This window comes from Arvicanthis niloticus, chromosome 7, assembly GCF_011762505.2.
Source record: "Arvicanthis niloticus isolate mArvNil1 chromosome 7, mArvNil1.pat.X, whole genome shotgun sequence".
NCBI lineage: Eukaryota > Metazoa > Chordata > Mammalia > Rodentia > Muridae > Arvicanthis > Arvicanthis niloticus.
The window spans coordinates 69,987,907-69,999,565 of record NC_047664.1 but is presented as its reverse complement, the minus strand read 5'-3'; the positions used below and the strand labels follow the sequence as shown (position 1 = coordinate 69,999,565).

General features: G+C 38.0%; 1 long non-coding RNA gene across 1 annotated transcript; it reads right to left on the bottom strand.

The window, feature by feature from the left end:
• Nucleotides 1-1,156: 1,156 nt before the first annotated feature.
• Nucleotides 1,157-7,742, bottom strand: LOC143442977 (uncharacterized). The gene is made up of 3 exons (XR_013111606.1): nucleotides 7,266-7,742; nucleotides 4,666-5,016; nucleotides 1,157-4,375 (listed from the first exon to the last, which is right to left on the bottom strand). It is a non-coding gene; the product is annotated as an uncharacterized LOC143442977 (long non-coding RNA).
• Nucleotides 7,743-11,659: the final 3,917 nt, after the last annotated feature.

Sequence of the window (11,659 nt, the reverse complement as noted above, 5' to 3'; positions counted from 1 at the left end):
GCACAAACTATAACATGTGAGAGTAATCTGGTATCTACAAGGGTTATGCAAAACCTAGTTTATACCTCACTGGTACAATTAATTTGCAAATAAGTTTCTGTCCCTCTCCTGAATGATGCTTGGACTGACATGGGAATTGAAGAGACCTAATGGAGTTTGAGATCTGTGAGTTAGAAAGCATACCCATGGGACTAAAGAGTGAACAGGAGCCAGGTGTGAGGCTCTCATCTCTCTCTCTCTCTCTCTCTCTCTCTCTCTCTCTCTCTCTCTCTCTCTCTCTCTCTCTCTCTCTCTCTCTCCCCCTCCCTCCCTCCCTCCCTTTCTTTCTCTGTATGTGTGTGTGTGTGTGCATGTGTCTTTCTTGTGTGTGTTGGTACGTGTGTACTTTTATGCCTATACATATTTCATTGACGTTTTCATGCCCAGTCCTAACCTTAGATGGAACTCACAGTACAAATCACCACTGTACATTATGCTCCCTGTGTCTTCTGCCTAGAATGAGTCATTGTCTCATCCATATTCACCCGTTTTGATATCACATAGCATTCACAAAGAATCCTCTTCTGAATACATATTCTTTTAAGTATCTTTCTGAGATTTTTCAAATGTCTTTTATAATTTTTAATATATTTGCTTTCATAAATTATTTTACTATGTGAAACTATAGGCCCATAATTATTGAAAAATACTGTTTAAAACTTGTGTCTGTATTGTAAAAAAGAGAATTTGCCTACCATTTGACAGGCTCAGTTCCCACCATGCATATGTGTATATTCACCAAATGATATCCATTTAATGGGGTATTTATATGCTATCCCAACTAAATTATACTCCTGAGAGTAAAGTTGAGTGCTTTATTGTTGATGGTGTATCCTCAACACTTACCTAATGCTAGATGAACAGGTGTGTTACATATCAGGCAACTTTGTTATGTGCTTCTATCTTTTTGCTCTGACATCTGCACATTTTCATGTCCTCACAGCTAATTGACCTCAAAATCAAAGTGTGCCTGAGTACAAACACTTCATGGAATCATATCCAAATGCATATCTAAGTCATACATTTCAATTCTGGTGTCTGATGTGTTTATGGATATATGTTTCAGGAATGGCACAAGGAATTTTAATGTTTTTTTGTGAATTGACTTGTCAGAAAGCCCGGTCATTGATCAATTTTATAGTTCTTGTAATGAATGAGTCTAACTCATGCATAAAGAAAGTTACAGTTGCTGTCACAGAATATGATCAATCATTTAAGAATTAATTTCAGTTAAATGCTCACAGATAAATTAGATCATTTTTGCCATTGGAGTATCTGCTTTGGCTCATCACTTTTATTACTTCCCTTATCTTTTTGTGAGGCTTGTAAGCTTGCTGCCTACAAATTTGACTCAGTAAAACAGACCATTTGAGACACACTCAATTGTTCACATCTTAGGGAAGAAAAATCATTAAACTACTCACCAATTGAACGTAATTTAGCACCCTACAAGCTTACTAGGCAACACGTTTACTCAGCCTAATGCACTGTGCTCTCATTTCTAGTAACAAACCAGCTGCTTTTCACAGTCAATAACAATTTACAGATAAAAATCAATCTTTTTTACTGAACTCATTGCAAACTAGATTGCAGACTACCTTATGAGTATTTATGTTGTAAGTTGATTTTCCTCCAAAGCAAAACATTTCAAAAGAATGTCAATTTGTTAAAAAATAAAATAAAATTGTTTTCCTTTTCTATAATTCCTAACTAGAACTGCTACGCTAGAATTCCACATCCATTTCTCCTCCTTAATTTGCATGGAATAGACAATGTGTCTTTAAATATCCCAAGCCACCCAAGCTCTCAATTTTCTGCCACAGCTTCCTGGTACGGGTCAAACTGGTTGTCAGAATGTAGAACAATGCAAAGAGATCCATATTTATCATCCTGCACAAAACTCAAGCCCAAGTGGATCATAGACTTCAACTTCAAACTTCTGATTCTGATAAAAGTGAAAATGGGGAATAGCCTTGTTCTCATTGGCACAGGAGACAACATTCTGAACAGAACACCTATAACATAGACACTAATATCAACAATTAATATATGAAGAAAAGGGACATCATCACTTGGACAGAACAACAGCCTATAGAATAAGAAAAGATTTTTACCAACTCTACATATAATAGAGGATTAATATCCAAAATATTAAAGGAACTCAAGAAAGTAGATACCAAAACCCCAAACAATCCAATTAAAAAATGAGATTACATATCTAAACAGATTTCTCAATAGAGGAATCTCAAATGGCCGAGAAACATATAAAAAAAAATGTTCAATATCCTTAGCCATCAGGAAAATGCAAATCAAAAGTACTTTGAGATCGCATCTTAAATCTGTCAGAATGGCTAAGATCAATAACACAAAACAAGGATATTCAGCAAGGGAAACACTCCATTGCTGAGGAGAGTCCAAACTTGTATAGGCACTATAGAAATCAAACAGAGGTTTCTAAGAAAATTGGAAATTGAGCTACCTCAAGGCCCTGCTGTACTATTCCTGGGTATATGCACAGAGGGTATGCCATTATACCATAAGCATGCTTGTTCAACTAAGTCCACTGCAGTTTTATTCATAATAGGCATCAAAAAATGATGTCATGAAATTTTCAGGTAAATGGATACAACTGGAAAATATCATCCTGAATGAAGTATACCAGATCTCAAAAGACAAGTATCGTATGTGTTCACTTTATTATTAGCTGTTAAGTAAATTATGAACAAACTACAATTCATACACCCAGAATAACTAGGTAAAAAGGAGCTGGGCTAAGAACATGAATTTCCTTCAGAAGGGGAAATAGGTTTTGAAGGTGAACTGGTTGAGGGGGAGTGTCGGTGTATCAGGAGGAATCAGGTAGGGACAGAATGGAGAGAAAGAATGTAGGGAGAGAGGTCTGTGATAGGGAGGTCTTTGGGGTTGGTATAGAAACCTAGTCCAGTAGAAAGTTCCTAGTGGTGAGCCTAGTGAGGACTTCAAGAAATGGGCCATATGGAGCCTGAACTTGCCATCTCTTGCAGTTAGACAAGGCTCCCAGTGGTGGGACTTTTTGTTGGATGAAGGAGTTCCATGGAGATCTTCAAAACAACTCCTGTTGATGACAGGACAGAGGGTTGCTCTTTGCAAACAAACAGCAAAGCCCTGTCAACTAGAACAACATCCACACAGCTCATTGGGCATAGAGAGGTCACTCTGGTGCCTACCTGGAACCTGCAGCCCTATGTTCTAATTCTTTGATATGGAAAGGAAACCTGCAGGATATTCTAAGAAAAACTGGACACCAAATTAGCCACAAAACACTCCACCAACTGCCATCTCACCCAAGAGCTATACTGGCATCTCACCTAAATGCTATAGCCCCACAGCTTTTGATCTGTTCTCCTGGATCCCTTGCCCCACTACATGTTGCCTAGGTGAATCTTGTTCTGGGAACCACAACTGCTGTTGAGTTCCTAAGTAAAAGCTCTTGCCATGGACAGATGACAGTTTCTCTCAGCCATCCTCCCCCATCTCTGGCTCTTACAATCTTTCCGCCTCCTCTTCCGCAATGTTCCCTGAGCCTTTGGGGAGAGGAATTGTGATTTGGGTGCCCCATTTCTGGCAGTTACTCTCTTGTACTGTGTCACTGAATTAACTACAAAACAATGGAGAAAGAACCTTTCCAGATGAGGACAATTTTTCCAGCATTAAAGATTCTGCCAGCTTCAATCTGACCTTAGAGAAAGGAACCTTTCAATACAGACCTTACTACATTTACACTAATCAGAGATCTGCTGTCTATGTTATCCTAGTTCTGTTTTATGCTACATGCTCAGTTGCTCTCTACCAGTACTATTCTTCTTCTAGAGAGTCCCAGCTCCATTTCTGTTTTGAGTTTTCTAACTTGACTGTTCTATAAACTTGGGTAGCTCAGGAAAGCTCGCTCAATCCTGGAGAGTGTGCTATGAAGTTTCTAACACCTATTCAGAGCTTGTGCTTAATCTCCAGTCTTCCCATTACTGTCAGAGTGCTTATGGCAGTCTCTGCAGCAATCACTGGAGACCCTTCTGTAAACTCTCTATTAGAGCAACTTTAGATTTCCTGGTGGAGGTCTTTTAGCCTGCCACATTATGCATTGTGGTTTTGGTAACAGTTCCAGAAACAAGTCCAATCCATGGTAGAGGAAGTTGGATGGGACTTGATCAGTGGATTCTGAGGACTATACAAGAAGCTGATGAAGTAATGTAATATTTCTGTTCTTTTTGTTTCCATAGTCACTGCTTCCAACGTGGCTTTTAGTCTGTCATCCACAAGTTGATGCATTTTTATTTTCCATTTTTCCATAGATGCAATACTGAAAAAAGCATAAAATTCTTAATAAGTACTTGATTTCTTTTAGATTTGATAGTTCTAAGCATATCTTAAAGTATGTATCTTTACAAAATCTGTTAACTTTGGGCAGAAACTGAATATGATATTTCATTAAAAGCAAGTGTTTTGATGAGTTTGTTGTATCAGAAACTGATACAATATTAAATATTAAAACTGAATGCAATTTCAAAGGTATGCAATGGCTGACCTAGTTTACAAGCTTATGGTCTCAGCCTAATATTTTACAAAGATTCTTAATGAGCTCTTTCTTACCTCTGCTCTTATTCCTTGTGTTGGTGGCAATGCATAGCATTTCTGAATCCCAGAGATTCTACAAGACCACAGCTGCTGGCAAAGAACACATTTCAAGCCTGAGATTCAGCAACAGATTAGCAAAGATAAGAGAACCCAAGTTGGGTGCAAAGCTGTGAGTTTTCAAGAGGTGCTGAAGAGTAAGTCTGCACATTTTTTGTTTTTTTGTTTTCCAATGAGAAATAAATGGATGTCCTGGTGTATTGGATCTGCTTGGTGCTCAGGAGTCAAATGAACATGACCAGAGTGCCACTTGAATTAGGTTGTTGAACTAATACTTCCCAAAGCAGCTTCCAAATAAGACCTGGAGAACTACAAACCACACATTAAAGAATGAGTTCATAAGTCCTGGTTAAAATAAAAGATATTGGTGAACCAAATTATCTTTAGTAAGTTTTAAGATGAAGCATATCTGTTAATGGGAAAATTATAAAATATTTAAGTGAACTTTTAAAAAACACTTGGACATGTGAGCTCCATATAGTCATAAAGGAAATCACCAAAGTACAGTTTATATTAGAAGATATATATATTCTTAGGTATTTATAGTAAGGCAAATTGAGTCTAAGGCATGATAGGTAATCTCTACCACAGAATTACATATTCATGCACAATATGTGTATTCACAGAGGGTAAAGTAAAATGGACAAAATAGTACACTTCAGACATACATCTAAACATTGGGCCAAATTTCAGTTAGCCCAGGTAAGTTTAAAATATAGCAGAGATTTTAATAGTCAGTTCCCACTGGTCTCAAAGAGTTCAGTTACTGTAAATCCTTATTCTCAAATATAAAAGCAGAGTACTAGCATGAATTAGAAATCAATTTTCTCCTTCACTCTGTGTCACAGTGGGTTATTATGCCATTAGTTATACAAGAGAGCTTTTATATCTTATTTCAAATTATTCTTGGCTAAAATAAGACTCAGTCACAGGCACTGCTGGCCAACTGTGCTGTGTTTTGAGTCAGGTCGTGCCTTGAAGGTTCCAGGAAGTTCCTGTCTTGCTATCTACAAATTTAAAATGAGAAGGAGACAGCAGATCACAACTCTGTGCCTAGTTTCTCTAATTCAGAGAAACTCAGTTTCAGTATAACATTTTAAAAACCATAGGTCATGGAGGCTATGCCAAGTAAAGCTGGCCCAACACTACCTGCCTGGCTCTGGAGTCTCTATGAAGGTGCTGATTAAGAAGCAGCAGTAGTACCACCCAGTTATAACAGAGCTGGACATCATGATAATATTGAATAATCCCCCCAATTGTCCTATTAACCCAAGTCATTGAGTGGATTCAGGATCTACCTTATCATTAAGTACTTGAAGAACAGGAGTTATTGCCTCTCATCTATGGGCAGTGACCCAGAAAAAAAAAATGGGTCCAGAGGTAATTTCCAACAAATGTTAGACAGGAGACAGCAGGCCTACAGATCTCTGCCTAGTTTCTCTGAGAGAACCTCCAGTCTCAATATACAGTGTTGAATACTATAGGTCATGGAGGCTATGCCAAGTAAAGCTACCTGCCTGGCTCTGGAGTCGCTATGAAGGTGCTGATTAAGAAGCAGCATTAGAACCACACAAGTATAACAGAGATGGACATCATGATAATATTGAATAATCCCCCAATTATCTTGTCAAACCAAGTCATTGAGTGGATTCAGAATCTACCTTATCATGAAGCTACTTGAGGAAGAAGAGTTACTGCCTCTCGTCTATGGGCAATGACCCAGAGAGAATGAGACCAGAAGTATTTTCCAACAAATATCAGGCAGGCCACAGCATAGTTCACCTAGACTTAAAGCCAGGTAAGATCATCATAGTTTTGTAGATTTAAAATCAGCAACTTTGGTCCAAAGTTGATGATTTTAAGAACAAATCAAAATTTAGGAATTTTGTTTTAGAAACAAAATTCACCATTAGGTAAGTAAAAGCTTGCGAGCCACTGTGGATATTTTTGGTTTTCAGGACCTTCTGTAAGGATATAATACAGATATCTCAAATATGGGTACATGAACTTTGGGTGTCTTCCCATAGTTTATGGTTATGGAGAGCCTATTGTTCATAGCAGCCATATTTAGACAACTTTAGGAGAAAGCTCACTGAGGGACCTTAAGAATCCCAAATGCCTTAGAGAAGACCTCCAGAGCATGCTCAGCTGCTTATTAACAATAAATCCCAAACACAGGCCAATAGTGAATAAAATCGTGAGGTAGTCATATAATGCAATGCCATGGGAAGTTACCATTCATAGGATGAGGCATTTCCCACCAGAACCTGTAAACTGGCATTGGGTTAGATGAACATGGTATCCAAGACTCTTTACTAAACAGGAAATGTAATTAAACAAAGGCATCTTACTATTTATTTGAATGCCAACTACAGAGAGATATAGCTGAAGAACCCAACTAATAGACCCATCCTTCTGGAAGTGACACTTTTCTCCAGCATCAAAGATTCTGCCAGATTCAATCTGCCCATAAAGAGAGAGGAAAATGAACCCATAATTACAGACTTTACTACATTTAGGCCAGATGATGCGTTGTCTGCCAAAAAGGGCTTCTCTACCTGCCATTCATCTGTGAAGCCCGTAGAAGACCACGCCCACTCTACACATTCTCCCATAGGCTTTTGCCTACTCCCTGGATCATCCCAAGAAGAAACAGTGGGAAGAGGGCCCAGAAGACACTGTCTGAGGTGAAGACTCTCTTCACTGGTCAAACAGTGGGCCTGAAGCCTCTTCTCAGGCCGACTTCAGTGGCTGGAAAAAGTGGCCTAATTAAGAACTCTCTTTTTTGACTCCCTTGTTGGCTACCATCTCGGAAGTAACTTCGTCAGTTTCAAAACAAACTGTCGCCTCCGTTGAAGATCCTGTAGTCTTCTCTCTTCCTGCAAGAAAGAATGGAAGCAAGCCAGTCTTTAGGACTTCACTATCTTCATCTCAAAATATCAACTGTTGCAAAAGAGGAGGTCAGCAGTCAGGGCAAAAGGCCGGGAAGCAGTTACTCTGTCGTTCATCTGTGCTGGCTGCACTAGACCACGCCCAGTTTCCTGCACAGTGGCCCAACGTACAATAACTGCTCTTTGAGTCATCTCAACAAAGAACAGTGGGGGAGGAGCAGGGACATAGATGACCCTGCTTAAGAATACCCTCCCCCAACGGGCATGCACAAGAAGGCCTGCAACCTTTATGCTGGTCGAGGACAAAGGCTAGAAAGAATGGTCTTAGAGAATTAGGAAGGATAGTTTGAACTTTGTCTGCCTTTTAGTTTCAAAACAAAATGTGCACCCCACCCTGCCTACAGCTGAAGCAGAGGGAGAAGACAGAATTGACAATTTCTAGCATCAAGACCTAAGGACATTTTTTTTAAATAGAAATCTTATTACAGAAAAACACACCAAAAGCAAGTACAAAACCAAAACCAACCAAACATACAGCAAAAGAAACACATTATCTCAACCTAGACTAAAACCTTTCAGTCCTTTCTTCTTGCAGCAAATGAGTCTTCTAAAATAACTATATCCAGTATTTGTCAATGAATAATATACATTCTGTATGCTTGGTTACATAAGTGACTATTTGGAATTAATACACAAAAATGGAAAAAGTAAAATACCAATATGCCACATACCTATATTTACTTTAGTTTTTGTTGTTTCTTCTCATAATTTCAATCAATCTTGAAATGTGTAGACAAATACCACCAGGGCTTCAGAAAGTTACTATCTTGTTTCTATACATCCAGCCACAGTTTAGAAAAAAATAGTCCAAGATCTTTTTCTTCTCTGGAATGTCAAAATTGCTTTTCGGTTCTCATGAAACCAGAGCCAAACATTTGCTCTTCTGACTTTCATGATCTAAGTAGTGATTATTTTCTTATAATAATATAATCATATAAAATTTTATTTCCATTTAAAGGCTATGCAAACAAATCAATTATGTAACATGTTTTGTAGACTGCCTCTTCTGTAATAGATTATGATCCATCTCCTGGATGCATAGCAAAATTATGGCTTAGCTTCTTTATATGAAATTATGAGTTTAATATATCTTGTTTTTGCATTGTAAATTTCAGATACTGTCTTCTGACTAATTTTATTCCAAAATATTTTCACACAATACGGTAGCTATAGCAAACTTACTCTCAACTGACAACAGAATGACAGATTACAAGTTAGAACACTAATTGTGATTTTCTTTTTCAGGAAGAGAAATTATGCACAGGAGACACCAAAGTCAACTATAGGCTCTGAATTAAAAGCTGAAATACATTAGTAACATTTACAGAAAGAAACTAATGATACATATCTATGATGATTAGGTCTCTAGGGGGAAAATCCACCCCTGAAAGAATGCCTGAGTGTCACTGTAAACTTCCAATGTGTTGTTCTCATGAAATATTGACAAGGCTTTGCAAAAACTGTAGTAATATGTAGTCAGACCATTAATAATTAAGAAATGGCAAGTGTGCTAGATGTCAGCACCATCTCACAAATTTTATCATCTTATCTATTATGAAAGTGTGTATGCGTATATTTCACATATACAGAACTTCATAATGTATAGCTACAAAACAAGAATTAAGGGTGGCTTTATGATTTCTCTTGCCATATTTTCAATCTAGCTACCGATATCAAGAAGGGTGAAAGGTCTCATTTCTCCAACTTCTGCTCTCCATAACACAAAGTGATTTTCTCTGCATGCAACATTTTAAATGTCACCTGAGGCGACTTTTCAGAGTGACCCATAGCATGTAATGAGCCATGAGACAACTGCCAGATGGTTTATGGGTTTATTCATTACTAGACAAAAATCACAGTTCATTAACAAAAAGGGAAAAACACAATCAAGCAGGATTGAAAGCAAAAGACTATGCTTTGTTAATAGACTTGGAAATCAGGAACTTTTTCATTTATGTTAATAATTAACTTTTCTTTACACCATTTCAGACACAAAAGCCCAGTAGTTAATCAGGACGTTAAATGACAATATATCTTCTGATTCGGTCTTTGAAGTGGCAGACTAGAACATTCTAATATATGTGGGTATTTAGCCAATCATCAGCCTTCCACATGAATGAACATGTGTCATTGCCCTTAAAGATATTATGATCAGCATAAAATTAGAAAAATATAAGGATAAACATTTTCTTCCTTCCCTTCCTCATTCTTTCCTTCTTTTATTTCCTTCTTTTTTTCTTTCTTTTTCTTTCTTTCCTTTTCTCATCTCAAGAGTCTGCTGTGTCTTAAACTCCCTTAACAGCAGGAAATAAGGGCCTTCTGCAAATGTTACTGTCATGTGTTAAAACTGGCATTTGCATGTCAAATAGAGGGCTCTTGTCAATGTCCTCACTTAAAGGAATCATCCTTTCTTACCGCCAGCCATTTGGCTTAGGAAGTTGGCTAAGTAGCTTGAGCTGATTAGTACAATATGCTTTATTCATAAAGCCATGCTATTATCATTAACTTACAAGCATATGCATGTGTCCTAACAAAAGGCACTTCTGAGACTACACTCAAATATTTTATAGATGTTTATTAAGAGAGAAAATATTTTAATTTCATCCCATACAAGTCCTTCTGATAAAAACGACAGAGAAGAACTGGTTACTATTTATTAGGGTAAAAGCAATAAGCAAAACAACAGTAATTTGAAAGAATCCTGACGAATACTTCAGTTAAGGCAAATTAAGAATTTAGTGAATTAATGACGCACACTAGAAGGAGAAAGTAGAAAGAATCAGAAAATCAATAATATCAGATAAAGGGACTGATGATAAATCAATCAACATGCAATTATGGATATTTTTTGTTTGTTTGTTTGTTTGGGTTATTTTGGGTTTTTGTTGTTGTTTTTTTTGGTTTTTTTTTTTTTTTTTTTTTTTGCCATAATAGTGTTACAGTGCAAATCCATGCTAAAGTTTAAAAACATGTTTTAGTTAAAACAGCGATACATGAAAAGTACAATGGTGAGGGAGAGCATTTGCAGCTAATACCAGACAGCAAAGCTGAACAGACAAAAGGAAAGGTTTGGCTCAGGAAAATGACAGAATCAGTTTGTGCACGCCCCTGCTAGCTCCACTGAAGAATAAATGTAGAACAAGGTTGTTGTCTTATAAGCCAGTACGTGGAATTTCAACAAACAATATTGTAGTAGGTAAGAAGAGATCTTTTGAAAGTCTTCCACAATTTCCAGGAAGAGAAACATGAGTGTGTTCTTCTAAAAAAGGAGCTCACGGGATGATGTGGGGGGTCATGGGGGTTTAATGTGTGAGGGGGTTAAGTGGGTAGGTTGATGGGGGAGCACTCTCTTAGAGGCAAAGGGGAAAGGGTGTGAAGAATTCTGGGATGGAGGATGAGGAAAGAGGGCAACATTTGGAATATAAATAAATTAAATAATTTAATAACAGTATGGAGCTCATGCCTCCTCTTTTATTCCTCATAGATATGGCCTATGAACTTGAGATGAAAGGTCCAGGACTCCCCAGAAGGGAGGTCCACTAGAGTCACAGGATAGCACGCACCCAAAGGACACACGAGAGACCATCTTGCTGTAAAACACATGAGGTGGTTTATTAAATCAGAGCTCTGGGCCAGCCCATATCTCCATATCTCACATAGGAGATAGAGGGACTGACCTTGTGGCTCAGGGGTCTAGCGCTTATATATGGACGGGGTGGGGAAAAAACGAACTTTCGCGCGGGTGCACAGATTGGTTGTTTTACTTTTTTTTTGAACACCAGCAGTCCGTACCATGGGAGCAGGGTGTAGTTCCTCCCTTGGCCAGTCAGTTTCTAGGATGTTCTTAACAGGCCTTTGTCTTGTAACTCCCCCTCCTCTGTAACTAATTAGATGGGCCCAAACCTGCTGGCAGGCACTTTAACTATTTAGGTTAGGGAAACGGCTCTGTTATTATTATTAGTTTCGGCCTATTGTTTGAGGCTTGATTCACGTTCACCTGG